The 13,287-nt window shown below is 50.3% G+C and overlaps 1 pseudogene; it reads right to left on the bottom strand.

Annotated features, from left to right (window-relative positions):
• Nucleotides 1-7,772: 7,772 nt before the first annotated feature.
• LOC149334029 (uncharacterized) lies at nt 7,773-11,066 on the bottom strand (annotated as a pseudogene).
• Nucleotides 11,067-13,287: the final 2,221 nt, after the last annotated feature.

Here is a 13,287-nt window from a genome sequence, read left to right as displayed (position 1 = left end):
ATTCGGTCTGCCTTGTCAATCTCCTCAAGATTGACAGAGGTCACCCGCTCCATGCGCTCTACGAAAACTGCTGCCGTCGCGTGTGCGATCGGCCCTTTGGAATTCACATCAGGGTTACTCCTGTCATCAGCTACCTCGCGTGGAGTTTTACATCGAGTTTCAGGTCGCTGCTCCCTTTTTGGCTGTTCTATGAGAAAGGGCGCCTCACGTGCTACAAACCTCCCTGCACCTTCAGCTTGATCTGCTGTCACTGCATACAGTGTCAGCACCGGCTGGCTGACGACGTCGTCTTTGGCAGGTAGCTTACTTTCGCCTGCATAGAGTGCTCTCGCTATCAGATCTAGGTTTTCCTTTTTATGGAGCGTTACTGCTACCTCTGCGTGAGCGCCAACCTGCTCTGGCTGAATGCTGAGCTCCTGTTCGCCAGCAGGTGCCTCGTGGGCCTGCTCAATATTTGCTTGCTCTGACAGCAAGTGCGTCACAGACGTGAGTGACGCCCCTATTCCGTCAGCCATCTCTTCTGGCAAGGCACACAGTGTTAGGACCTGCTGACTAACCATTGCACCCTCCACAGCTGTAGATATCGGCTCGCACGTTAGACCAGCGTCTGCTACCTGGAAAACCACACCTTCCCATTTTGTTTCATCGGAGCTCTCACCCCAAGAAAGTGACTGAATCGTTCCTCCTGTTAGCGTTATTTCGGTCCCTAAAACGTTTTAGAACTCTGACCTTTGGTACGCAAATCTCCGCATTCCTGGTCATTTTCCTTATCTGACTGACTGGCTTTATCAACAATCATCTCCGATTGAGAACATCGCTTATCAGGCACCAGGATCTCCACATGGGCTACTCTTTTCCGCTCGTCTCTCCTCACCACATGAGCATAGTGTTCTTGCTTCGAGTTCGGACAGTCAATTCATTAAATGCCCACATTTCATGCAATCAAAACATTGAACTGCAGCAAATTGGGTCTTGCTGTCAGCTTTCGCTCCCTGGTTTAATTTCGATTGCATCTGTGCAATCATTACCTTTCTTCGCTCAATTACGAGTTTCAAATTCTCAATTTGAAGCAGCTAGCTGCTCTGCCTTCTGCTCAAACTCTATGCGTCGCATAATGCTCTCCCAATTATATTGTACAGCAGCCATCTACATTTTCCGTACTATCATTTCTAGTACGAAAACACTACACCGACATGGTGAATTCGGAGTAAGCAGAAAGGTCTCCTACCTCACTGGTAGCTTTCCTCTGCCCCGGCAGTCTCGTCGCTTTAAGTGACGACAGCGGGCTCCTCGATGCGGATGAGTTGAGCCCCGGCTGTCACGGCAGCTCGCTGACTTGAACATCTCTGACGATGTCGCCTTGCAGCTTGAAGTTTCTCAATGCGATAGCCCGGTTCATTCAGCAGCTTGCTGACGTCTGCCTCGTTTGACTCGCTGGTCGCCTGGTTCCTGTCTTGAACCTCAACGTGGACATCTGGTTCCTTCCGCAGCTCACCGACTTGGCACCTCCAAGACACGTCGGTCGCCTAGCGCCTTCAGCTCCTGGCTGACTTGAGCCTCCTACGTCCCGCTAACATTGACCAGCAGTCTCCGAAGCTTCCAAGGTCACTCTATGACACTGACTCACGTTCCTCCATTAGGACGTACTGCTCTGCAGCTTGTCCACTGACATGAGCTTGTCAGATACCTCGAGCCGAAACACGTAGCAAATCCTGTCTCGTCTGCGCCAGTTCATGTCCCCTCTGTGGATGATCTTGTTGAGGGGAATTGGGTTGATGATGATAGATGCTTAAGGATGCTTGTCGTCTTTCAGATTCAAATTGCTCAATCACATTGCTAGAGGACACTTCTGGAGAGGTTAACTTTTAATAGCAGTTAAAAACACAAAGGAAGATACAAGCAAGGAGAAAACATATTTACACTTGACTGACTCGTAGTTCTACATAACGAAACGAGCCCTTGTTCCTGCCGAAACAGCTGGTTTTAAAGCCTATGTACCCGCCCTCGGTGGGGAGAGTAACCAATCAGGTAGCTGCACAAACATCCGCCCAATAAATTATTGGGGAAAGGAAAACATCGCCAGTCAAATATTTGGAAAGGACAACACAACCAATCAATGATTGGGGAAAGAAGGTAACTCATCGTCACCAACACTGTACACACATGTACACTTTCTACCACCACGATTATGGAGAATTATGCTTTCCTGCGGCGAGCTTCGCGAATACTCTCACTTTCCCATGATGCCGATTACTTCAACGTCCGGTTGACCCAAGTTGAAGGAAAGTCCCTTTAACCCATCTGTTCCGCATCATCGCTCCACATGCCTGCAGCTAGCGTGACAAAATCCTGTTGACCGCGCTTCAAGCTGTCAACGCACGCCGCTGCAGACATGGGACAAAAGCCACGCACTGTGACGCGGATCCGCCTCTCCGTAAGCACGTGCACACAGGATGAGACCTAATGAATCTGTCCCTGAAGGGAGCTTTACCTTTCCCGTAATCCTCCGCTATCCGGCGCCCCCCCCCCCCCCTCTTATCCGGCTGGGTTGAGTATGACTCACCCCCTTCTCTGTAGTTGTGCGCAAAGCACTAGAGAAAGAACGTAATGGGCATTCCACTAACGCGAACCGGATGGGGCAAACAATGTACACCACCGCGAACTTCACTACGAGCTTCTCATATCATTGGAGCCCTGGTAGTAAAAGATATCGTGGAGAAACTACTAAAAACAGCGTGAAGCGCTAACCTGAATGAAACAAAGGGCAGAAAGCAATGTTAGCAGCGTTGTCTTAGCGCGCGTAGCAGGCAACCGCTAACGACTGCAATGACAAGTGGCAAAATGAAGTACTAAATTCTTGATCTCGAAAACAAACAAAGGAACAACATGAAAGTATAAACAAACTGCATTTATTTATTTACTACATCAAAACATTTATTTTCACTACAAATGGTTAAAACCACGTTAACAGAGTGCAGTCTGTATCGCCACCCAGCGGAGCGACACCAAGCATCAAGCAGCGAAGTTCAGGACGTAAGGAAGATAGTGCGTAGAAGTACAATATTTTTTAGTTGAGCATAACTGCTCGCGAGCGGGCTGGGCAAAGGCAGTGTTGGCGTCAATAAGCTAACTGAGCGGAGACGCCGCATGGCAGAATGCACTGCACCGGTCCAGCCGGGCGCTGCCGCCGACCAGCCTAGGCGGACTAACGAGGCGTTTGCAACATTAAGCGAATTTTATCACTCGCATAACTACCGTCCGCTTTCATGGCAAGTATATGTAACATACTTCCAGCCTTACGAGTTGTTAAAGCGATTATAGCGTGAATTAGGGCTCCGTTGTAAAAAAAGCGCTTTCAGAATTTGAGTACAAAGAGCGCTCTTTGGCCCGGTGAGCCTGCTCTTCGAAACGTTAAGCAGGAACACCGAAGAAACGCGTAGCAGTCTAATTTATGTACCGCCATTGCTTTTATCCACGATTCTCGTGATCTACAACATGTTCAATCCATGGCGACAAATCTCTCCTTAATTTCAAGATCGTATACGCGCATCCCCTTGACGTGCTCTTAAGCTTGACATTCTATAAACAATTCTAAGACAGCGTCTTACTACTGACGTTTCAGAGAAGTTTCTGGCCAAACGCCTTTCTGCAGACATTTAAGAGAAGCCTCAGTCAGAACTTGTTGCTCTCGATCTCAATGCAACGCATGACGTCATTAGTCATTTGGAGTTGCTTCGAGATGGTTCAAGACGTTTTATGTTTTTGGGATGCAATGTAATCGAGCACTACTTTTTAGTTCGCAGTGGTGTAAGCAACACCATGATTGTGGTCGTACTCATCGGCGTACTCCGGGAAGGAGGAGGAGGAAGAACATTTATTTCCGCCGAAGATGGCGCGGCCTCCGGGTCCGCCTCCGGGTCCGCACGCAGGCGTCCGGGGAGGCAGTATGTCGCACCGCGGCCGGAGGACATCCGATCCCGTTAGGAGAGGAGGTCTTCAGCCTCGGCCGCCAGGCGGACGGCGAAGCGCTGAGTTTTCTCGTCGGAGCTTCTCAGCGTGGTCTCCCATTCTTCGCTAGTTTTAATCGCGTTGCACCCTGGGGTACGAACGCATCTCCAAATTATGTGATCTAATGTTGCCACGTGGCCGCAAAATTTACAAATTTCGGTTTCTGCACCGTCCCTCTTCCGCCCTCTGGCACCCGTCCAACTCCTCCACAGGGGCGAGAAGAAATTTCGAGCTTGGAGTCTTCTCCAGTCGTACGACTCCTTTTTACTCAAGGATCAATCCGGTGGCGCATATATCCTCCGGTCTTTCTTCAGATTTTCGGTTACATCCCTAAACGTACCAATACTTTCTTTGCTTTTAGATCATGTTGTGGAGGCGTCCGCAGCACCCCGAGGTAATGAGGAGCGGGCGAGCATGTGGGCAGCCTCGTTGCCGGCGAGACCGGTGTGTGCTGGGGTCCAGATTATAGTCACGCTTTCGGCGAGAGACGACTCGTTCGTAATTTTGGCAGCAGGACTGCTGACTCTAACCTTGCTAAAATTCCTAACCGCCGCTTTGCTATCGCTGACGACGTGTTTCACGCCTGGTCGGCGCATTTCCTTTCGTCAAAAAAATACCGAAGATATTTTGGAAATTCTAAACTGTGCTTGGCGAAAGCCTTGTGGTCAACCCAATACCGCTTCCCCGAACCGCTTGGCGCGGAATCACTGAGCCGCTTCGGAGCCATGCGTCTTACTCACTCGACTGCAACGAGACATCTGGCGAAAGAGCGGTGGTGTAGCTGCCACCGCCGACGAGCGCTCTCGCTCTACCGCTACTGTGTGACGTCACGGTTGCTATGAACCGCTGCGCGCCCCACTGGCGCGGCGGTTGCTAAGGAGGTGAAGAGGTTGTGCATTACTCTTACCTCAGCGTGTTCTGGATGGGTCCGCTCGCTAGGGACAGTTCGATTTTTTTAGTGCACTTCAGCGAAGGTGGAATGAGCACAAATTCCGATTTGGCCGGGGAGCACTGAAGGCCGCAGCAGCGGGCCTAAGCTTCCACAACCTCCGACGCTTGCTGCAGGTTGGCTTCAATGTCTCCTACCGATCCGTGCGTAGCCAAGATTTTGATGTCGTCAGTATATAGCGCGTTCGTTATCTTGCATCCGGGTATAAGATTGGCGGGCGCAGAGAAATTTCCTAATGTACTGGAACGTGTTGTGTCCACAGTTGGTATGGGAGAGTTGCGTCAAAGTTATGTCTTGTGTTACATGGTCGAAAGACCCCTTCCCATCTAGGGCGAGTACTACCTTGTCATTAAGGAGGTATTAGGGATTCAGAATGTCGCGGTTTAACTGAAGCAGGACATCCTGCGCGGTCCTGTGCGGGCGGAACCCGAACATGGTGTCTGCGAATACGTTTCGGTTTTCCAAACACTCGGACAGCCTGTCACGCACCATAGTTTCCACCAGCTTTCCCGCACAAGACGTGAGGCATATGGGGCAGAGGGTGTCCATGTTTATGGTTTTGCCGGCCTTAGGAATGAAGGTGACCAAGGCGGACACCCATTCGATTGGGAGGAGTGCCTCACCTAGCCTGACTGAGTTTATGTATGCGAGGAGCACTTTGTAGGCCGGGTGGGAAGGTTGGCAAGCATTTTCACAGTTATATTGTCTCTTACCGATGGCGTTCCTCGTTTCATTTGACTCAAGGCTGCCTTCGTGAAGCCGGAACGGTTGATCCAGTTCCGCGTTCTGGGAGCCTGCGTACGAGTACGTAGACCCTCGGGGGTCCTGTTGGATACAGAGGTATTGAATGCGTAGTATGCATGTGAATTTTTATGTATCTCTGCTACAGCTCTGGATAGCCCGTTCGAGATGCTAGGCGCCCGTTTCTGCGTTTCGCGGCATCGCCGCCACCGGTACCGTTGCCGTCGCCGTTGTCCGGTGTAAGCAGCAGTGGACACGCTTTTAGCTGCGAAAGCTATGGAGTGGGAGCTTGGAAAGAAGGAAGTGCATGTGGAACCTACCCCCCCCCCCCCCCCCTTAGCAACCGCCGCGCCAGTGGGGGTTGCAGCTGTGCATAGCAACCGTGACGTCAAACAGTAGCGGTAGAACGAGCGCGCACGCATCATCGGTTGCAGCTACACCGCCGTTCCTTCACCAGACGTCTCGTTGCAATCGAGTGAGTGAGACACATGGGTCCAAAGCGGCCCAGTGATTCCGGGCCAAGCGGTTCGGGGAAGCGGCAGTGGGTTGACCACAAAGTTTTCGCCAAGCACACCTTAGATTTTCAAGTGTCTTCGGTATTTTTTGAGGAAAGGAAATGAGCAGTATCTTTCTCCCAGAGCTGCGAAACCAATAGTGGGGTTTTGGAAAGCGCAGGGTAAAATTTGTAAATTGGTTTTTGAGGAAATGAAATGAGCAGTATCTGTCTCACACATCTCGGTGGACACCTGAACCAGAGGTAAGGCGCATAACTGCCCTCTTGGAACAATGGACATGTCAATCGTGCTTTAAGCTACGTGGCGGTAGTGACAGATGTGCGCTGCATGCTTTGGCATTGACAACGTTGCGCCAGAAACGCTGCCACCAGCCAGGGTGGCAGGGTGGGTGGGGACTTTAATGTAGACATAAAGACAAGCGGGAATTTCTTACGACTTATGCGTGAGAACATACCGTTCCTCTCGCTCGTAACGCCTCTCACAGCTGTGACAACCTAGCGAAATACTTGCACAGACCTCGTCGTTAAGAACCAGGCATTGGTAGAGCAAGTCGAGCATATATCCATCTATTTCTCTGTCCACAAAGTTTCCTTCATGACAGTCAAGAACTGTTAGTGGAGTGTTTCTTGAAAAAGGAATATTTGTTAAAAATAACAAGTTGTCTGCAATTGTACATACATATCTTTCTCGAATTCTTTGCCTGAATCTGTCAAAAAGCTAAAACAGCTGATGAGCTGCAATGAAATTTTGCATTAGGAAGTAACGTAATGGCCGTCAATTTTTTGTCTCGGCTCTGGTTTTAGGCAGATAGATCAAGGCGCAAAGAGACGCCAAGTGCTCCGGCTAGGCATATGTCTAGACGCTGTGTTGTACCGGTCGATGCGAATTTTGAGTTTCCGATTATATTTTTGGTGGCGCCTTCTGCGGACGAGACTCTGCCGCACCTTCCAGAGGTGCAGGATGTGGTTGTCCACCTCCGGCGTGGCCTCCGATAGTTGAACTAGAGTTTCTACCGTACGAAGATGTGTAACCAATTCTTGTGGCCACGAGTGGTAGCCTTTTTTGGTGAATAGGTGCAGAATTTGTGAATGTTTGCTGGAAAATTGTCCAGCCGGGCAGGCGGGCTTGGGCGTGGGATCTTGCCAATGGTTTGGTTGTAACGCTGGTGTAGAGTATGCAATGGTCACTGCTGAGGGTTTCCTCGGTGTGGGCGCATTACGTGTGTATTGTGTTTTTGGTGAAGGTAAGGTCCGGACACGTGTCCCGAGTCAAGAAGTTACCCACCCTCGTTGGAAGTGCAGGGTCGATGTGAAGGGCCAGACCCAGCATGCGCGCAAGTTTCGGTAGCTTGCGGTCGCGCTTCTTTTCACGCACGTACCCCCCCCCCCCCCCCCCCCCCGAGTGTGCTAGGAGCGTCGAAGTTGCCCGAGATCACCAGGGGATCCCTGCGCAGCCTTCACTGCGCGGCTGAACAGGGCTGTGAAGGTAACAATTTTTATCTTGGGAGAAGAATAGATATTAATTATATGTAAGGGTGCATTTTTTTCTGTGATCATCGATAGGAATATGCAGTATTGAGGTCAATATCAACCAAGCTTGCTCTAGAAATTTTCTGCGCGCAGATACAGGTAGAGGGGTCCTGCTGGAAAGTAACATTATTTGTAAGGGTTGCTCAACTCCCTGCCTCCTGGAGGGCAACCGCAGCAGGAAGTGAATCGAATGTTGACAGGAAAAACCGGAGGTTCTCCCGCTTGGCGCGGGGACGGAATCCCCGACAGTTCCACTGGGTCATTTGGATGGGGGTGGCCGAATTGGTTTGAGGACAGCGCCTAATTTGAGGCCTGTCCGCCATGGTCAGTTAAGTGAGAGGGCTATTGTAAGGAGGCTGCTACGGAGCCAGCGCTCGCGGTGACGGGGCCATCCTCTATTCCGGAGAGCGAGCAGCTGTCATCGCGTTCTAGTAAAGTTTCCACGGTGCGACGCGATATTTTGGGATAGTGGCCAAACACGTCTTTGGTTAGACCGCCGACTCGTCGGACGCCACACGAAGAGTGTGGGATGTGCTGTGCGACGATTGTGCGTACAATTTCGGTCATCTTGGCGATCGCGGAGTTCCGCGGAAATTTGACTTTTCAGGGCATTGAAACGGGCGTCCATGCGGGCCTCTAGACGGGCGTCAAGTGCAGCTTCCACGTTCGGTGTTACGTTCGGTGCCGTGGGCTCACTCTCCATTGCCTCGGTACCGGGGTGAGAAGGGGGAGTGATAGGCTCCTTTGACTGCGATTCTAAGAGTGCAATTTTCAGGAGCAGCATCTCAGTTTTGCCCTCAGGAGCTGCTATTTTGGTTAGCTTGGCACTGCATGGTGCAGTGGGGGAGGAGGCAGGAGGGAAGGGAGGAGGAGGCAGCCCTGTCCGTACCGCTCACCTGCGTTCCTTGTTTCATGGTGTTGACCTTAGGCCCCGGTCTTGCCGTGTGGTAGCACTGTCGACTGCTTTCCAGTGTCGCTGTGTGGTGGCGGCTGCGTCGACGGGCGCTTGCCGGCTCCTGTGGTGGGTGTAGCCGGCTTCTCGGTGTTGTTGTCCCGGCTTGGTAACTCACCGGGGTGGCCAAGATGGTGGCTCTTCTTCTTGGCAGCTGTTTTTTTTTTTTGACGCCCTTAGGGGCGGCCACGAGGTGCTTGCGGAATTTCGCCGCACACTCCTCGCGAGTTTGTGTCGTGTGCACCGCCGCATACCAAGCACCGGGGCATACTCTCGTTGGGAGCCCGCCCCCTTCCCCCCCCCCCTTTTTGAAGGGGCTTGTTTCCCAGTGAGACCGCACGCGTTCGGCTGTGTGTTGGGACAAGCATCCATTAGGTGGACAACGGCCCCACACCGGCAGCAGGCTGGGATCGTCCGGTAGTAGTTTTGCACAGGGATGAGCATGTTCTCATAGTGCACAAAAAACGGTTTTACCCTCCCGGCGAAGCTGATCCGAGCTTTGTTACAGCAGCCGAATTTACTTACCTCTGCGATGGAACCTGTCCTCCAGTGCACCTGCTGCCGAAGCGATTCAGTAGCGTCCGAGTTGCTGGCAGTGATGACACCATGGCAGACATCGCCTCCGTCTTGTCGAAGGTATCCGTGCATTGTAATTGTCCCATGCTCGATGCTAATGGAGATGTCCCCGAGAAGCCGATCAGCTGCCGGCGGGTTCGGGGTGTGAATCACAGTGAAGTTTTGTTCACGGAATGGCCGAGCCGTAACAGGTCTTGCTACCTCGGGCCCGAGGTAGGCCGTATTAGCGGCGCCGTAGCGATTCTCAGAAAAGCTTGGTGCAGCGACATATGTTTGCGTGTCTTGAGCTCGACCACGAAGTCGTCTGGGCCCGGTCTTGGGAGGGGACCGGGCTTTCAGCTGGGATGGGCCTTGCTTTTGCGTCCTGCAGCGCACGGGGCAGGAGAGAGAGAAAAAAACTTTATTATGGCGAGGCACGACGCTGCGTCTTACCAGCTTGTGTGCCGGAGGCCGGAGCAGCGATGGACGCCGCCAGCATGGCTTGAACTATCGAGTGGCGCGCGGCAACTTCGTTAATAGATTGACGCCGGAATTTCGGAATAGCTGCGGAGTTCTCTCCTTCTGATGCTGAAACGGTCCTCCAGATCATGCCGTCGGGATCGTAACCCCTCACGAATGAGGCAGGGGCAGCCTTGTTACCTCGGGAGGTCGGCTCAACGCCGACGCCGTTAGGCCAAACTGCGTCTCCCGGTTGGACGGGCGTATTTCGGCCTTAAAATCGGCAAACGTGGGCCCACCTGGCAAAATTTCGAATCCAAGTAGTCCAGATTGCTTGCTGTGTCGAACGACGTCGATCTTGTAGGGGTGAAGAAGACTGAGTCGTGGCTCCAGCCGAGAAACGACGAAGCCGACAGGCCACACGTCTTAGTCCGGCGCACGCTCGGGTGGGTGTTCCCGCGCCGGCACCGGCGGCTGCTCTGCGCCACGTGACCAACCCATGCGACCAACGGCGCCGCCACGGAGCTCAAGGGGTGCCAGGCTGAAGGCTCGAAGAGGAGGCGTAGTGTAGCTCTCGCTACAAAACTACAGTTGTGTGTACAAAGCACACGGCTAAAATGCTACACGATACCTAAGTAAACAAAAATTCGGAAGAGAACCGTCAAAGCTAGAGGACGACGCTGGCATAATATGCTCCGGCAAACAATTCCAATCGTGAACTCTTTATGGGAAAAACGCACATGTGTATTGTTGATTCGGCAATAGTGTTTTATCGTTATGACAGTTTATGTAATCGCATGCATCTCTAAGACACCCATGTGTTTTCATTTGTGTGAGAACGCCGTGCAAGCAATAGCCAGGTCGATCCCAGTTACTTCGATGCCATTAATCTTTAACCTTTGTGCACAAACATCGGATTAGTTGCGTTGCAACAAAGAGTTTAACCGGGACCAAACTATGTCATGACGACGTTCTTTAGTGTCTATAAATGTCGAGTAATAATCATTTCGAGTTGATCGCAGTTTCTTCGTAGATTTATTTCGGAACTGTTTTAGTGACCAAGACAGTCAGGGGCGCGTACCATCATCAAGGATCTATATACCTTTTCTTTTGCTTTAATTTCTTTCACCCGTAATTAATTGCCTCGCCTAATATCCCGCAAAAACAAATTATTTCTTTCCGCAAGGCAGGTGTCGTATAAGGCCTACGACTGTTACGGGACAGATATGTGTAACATAACAAGTAATTATTGCTCCATCATTCGCATTCATCGCCAGCCTGACTACTCCCACTGCCGGGCAAAGGCCTCTCCCAGGTATCTCCAATTAGCTCTGACTTTTGTCAGTTGCGGCCACCATCCCCGCAAACCTCTTAATCTCCTCCGCCCACCTAACATTCTACCGCCCCCTGCTATGTTTCCTTTCCTTTGGAATCCACTCCGTCATCCTTATGGACCACCGGTTACCTTGCCTTTGCGTTACAAGCCCTACACAAGCCTATTTCTACCTCTTGATTTCGAAAAGGATGTCATTAACCCGCGTTTGTTCCCTCACCCACTTCGCCCGCTTCCAGTCTCCTAATGTTACACGTATCATTTTTCTTTTCATACCTCGCTGCGTTGTCCTTCAGCTGAAACCTCTTTGTTAGCCTCCACATTTCTGCCCCATAGGTGAGTACCGGTAAGATACAGCTGTTGTAGACTTCTATTTTGAGGGATATTAGCAAACTGCCATTCATGATCTGAAAGTACCTGACAAAAGCGCTCCACCCCATTCTTAATCTTCTAGCTATTTCCCAGTCATGATCCGGATCAGCGGTCACTACCTGCCCCAAGCAGTCATATTCTCTTGCTACTTCGAGCAGCTCGCTGCCAATTGCGAACTACGGTTCTCTTGCTAGACTGTTGAACATTACTTTGGTTTTCAGCATGTTAATTTTTAACTCCACCGTTCTGCTCCGCCTGTCTGACTCATTGATTATGCTTTGCAGTTCATGTTATGTGTGACTTAGCAAGGCCATGTCATCAGCGAAACGCAAATTACTTAGGTATTCTCCATTAACTGTTATCCCCAACTGTTCCCATTTCAGGCCCCGGAATACCTCCTGTAAACAGGCGGTGAATAGCATTGGTGAAGTCGTGTTTCCCTGCCTGAACCCTTTTCTTATTGGAATTTTATTGCTAACTTTATTGACTTTATTACAGTCGCAGCGATGGCGTATAGGTAGAGCATCCACCTCGCGCGCAAGAGGACCAGGGTTCGAATTCAGGTTCCACGCAATTCTCAACAGGGTTTTAAAAAAAATTCGCGTGCTGATGGAATTGCATAACCAGGCCTGGAGTGCGTCTTGATCTCGATGACCAGAAACAACAATGCACTTGCTCGCCAGAACAGGATTTGGCGACCACGGTGCAGTACCTGGCCGCAACCAACAAACCAATTAACATCATTCGCATTGCTCATATCAATAACGTGGGTCTCGTAAACTTTGTTAAGAACATTCCGGAAATCCTGTAGTGCTAATTCTATTTACACTGGTAATCGAAAACTTTCGGTTGCTTTAGTATTCGTGCTGGCACCTCCATACAAAAGTACGCCTGTAGATCAGCGCTGATAGGGAACGATAATGCACCCGGCTTAATTTTTTTTTCGAGGGGGGGGGGGGGGGGGGGGCGGGGCATAAATCACTAATCAACAGGTCGAAGGTAGATTAACTTCCAATGATTATTCTAGCTTGGAGTACAATTATACTGGTAAAATCATTTGAAGTGGAAATGTTGCAAAATTCTTGTGTATGATAATCATCGCTGCTCATGTGAATGTTGAAGTCACCTCAGGCATCAAGCATGAATCCTCAGTGTACTCCAAACGATAAAAAGTGGTTATAAAATGTCAGGAAAGCGGCAGCGTTCCCGTTGGGTAGGCGATAACAGACTGAATCGATAAATTTTCCCACAGGAAGTAATAGCTTGTAGTGCAGTGGAATTACGCTGTATGAATCAAGCGTTTCACCATTGTCGTGCGCATTTAGCAGTATTGCCAATCCCACGCGATTGCCAACAGGCCTGTTTAGGTAATACGTTTTGTAGTTGGTCATTCTGAAAATATCATGTGCATTGATGCTCCATGTTTCACTCATAATTATCTCTGTGAAATTGAAATTAAGTTCCCTTAAATATTCTTCTAGAGATTGTGTTTTATTTTCTACTGATCTTGCATTGATGTGAAAACCTTTAAGCATTGCGAGCGAAAAGCAGGAAGCAGTGCGGTTTAATTTATCAGGAAAGTAATGCCGGCTTTGCATTTTTCTGATTTTTTTAGCGCCTGAGCAAGCAAAGCACTTAATTATACTGTTCTATATTGCATTCATCATTGATATGAATGGCATGCATTCGTTCACTTTTGCGGACAACTTTTCATTTACACATAAGACACAGAGATAACCAGTGCTTTTTGCCAGTCCTTCACACGTCCAACCAGGTCTCTGTTACACACAGTTAAATTTTTTTAGGTGACAACAGGCGGGTGTTCCCCTTTTCGATTGTCGTGTGCTGAAAGCCGCCGAGAACCTCTGGTCCGT

Source organism: Amblyomma mixtum, chromosome 8, assembly GCF_055824585.1.
Source record: "Amblyomma mixtum isolate Tamu chromosome 8, ASM5582458v1, whole genome shotgun sequence".
NCBI lineage: Eukaryota > Metazoa > Arthropoda > Arachnida > Ixodida > Ixodidae > Amblyomma > Amblyomma mixtum.
This window is presented reverse-complemented; position numbering and strand designations above follow the sequence as displayed.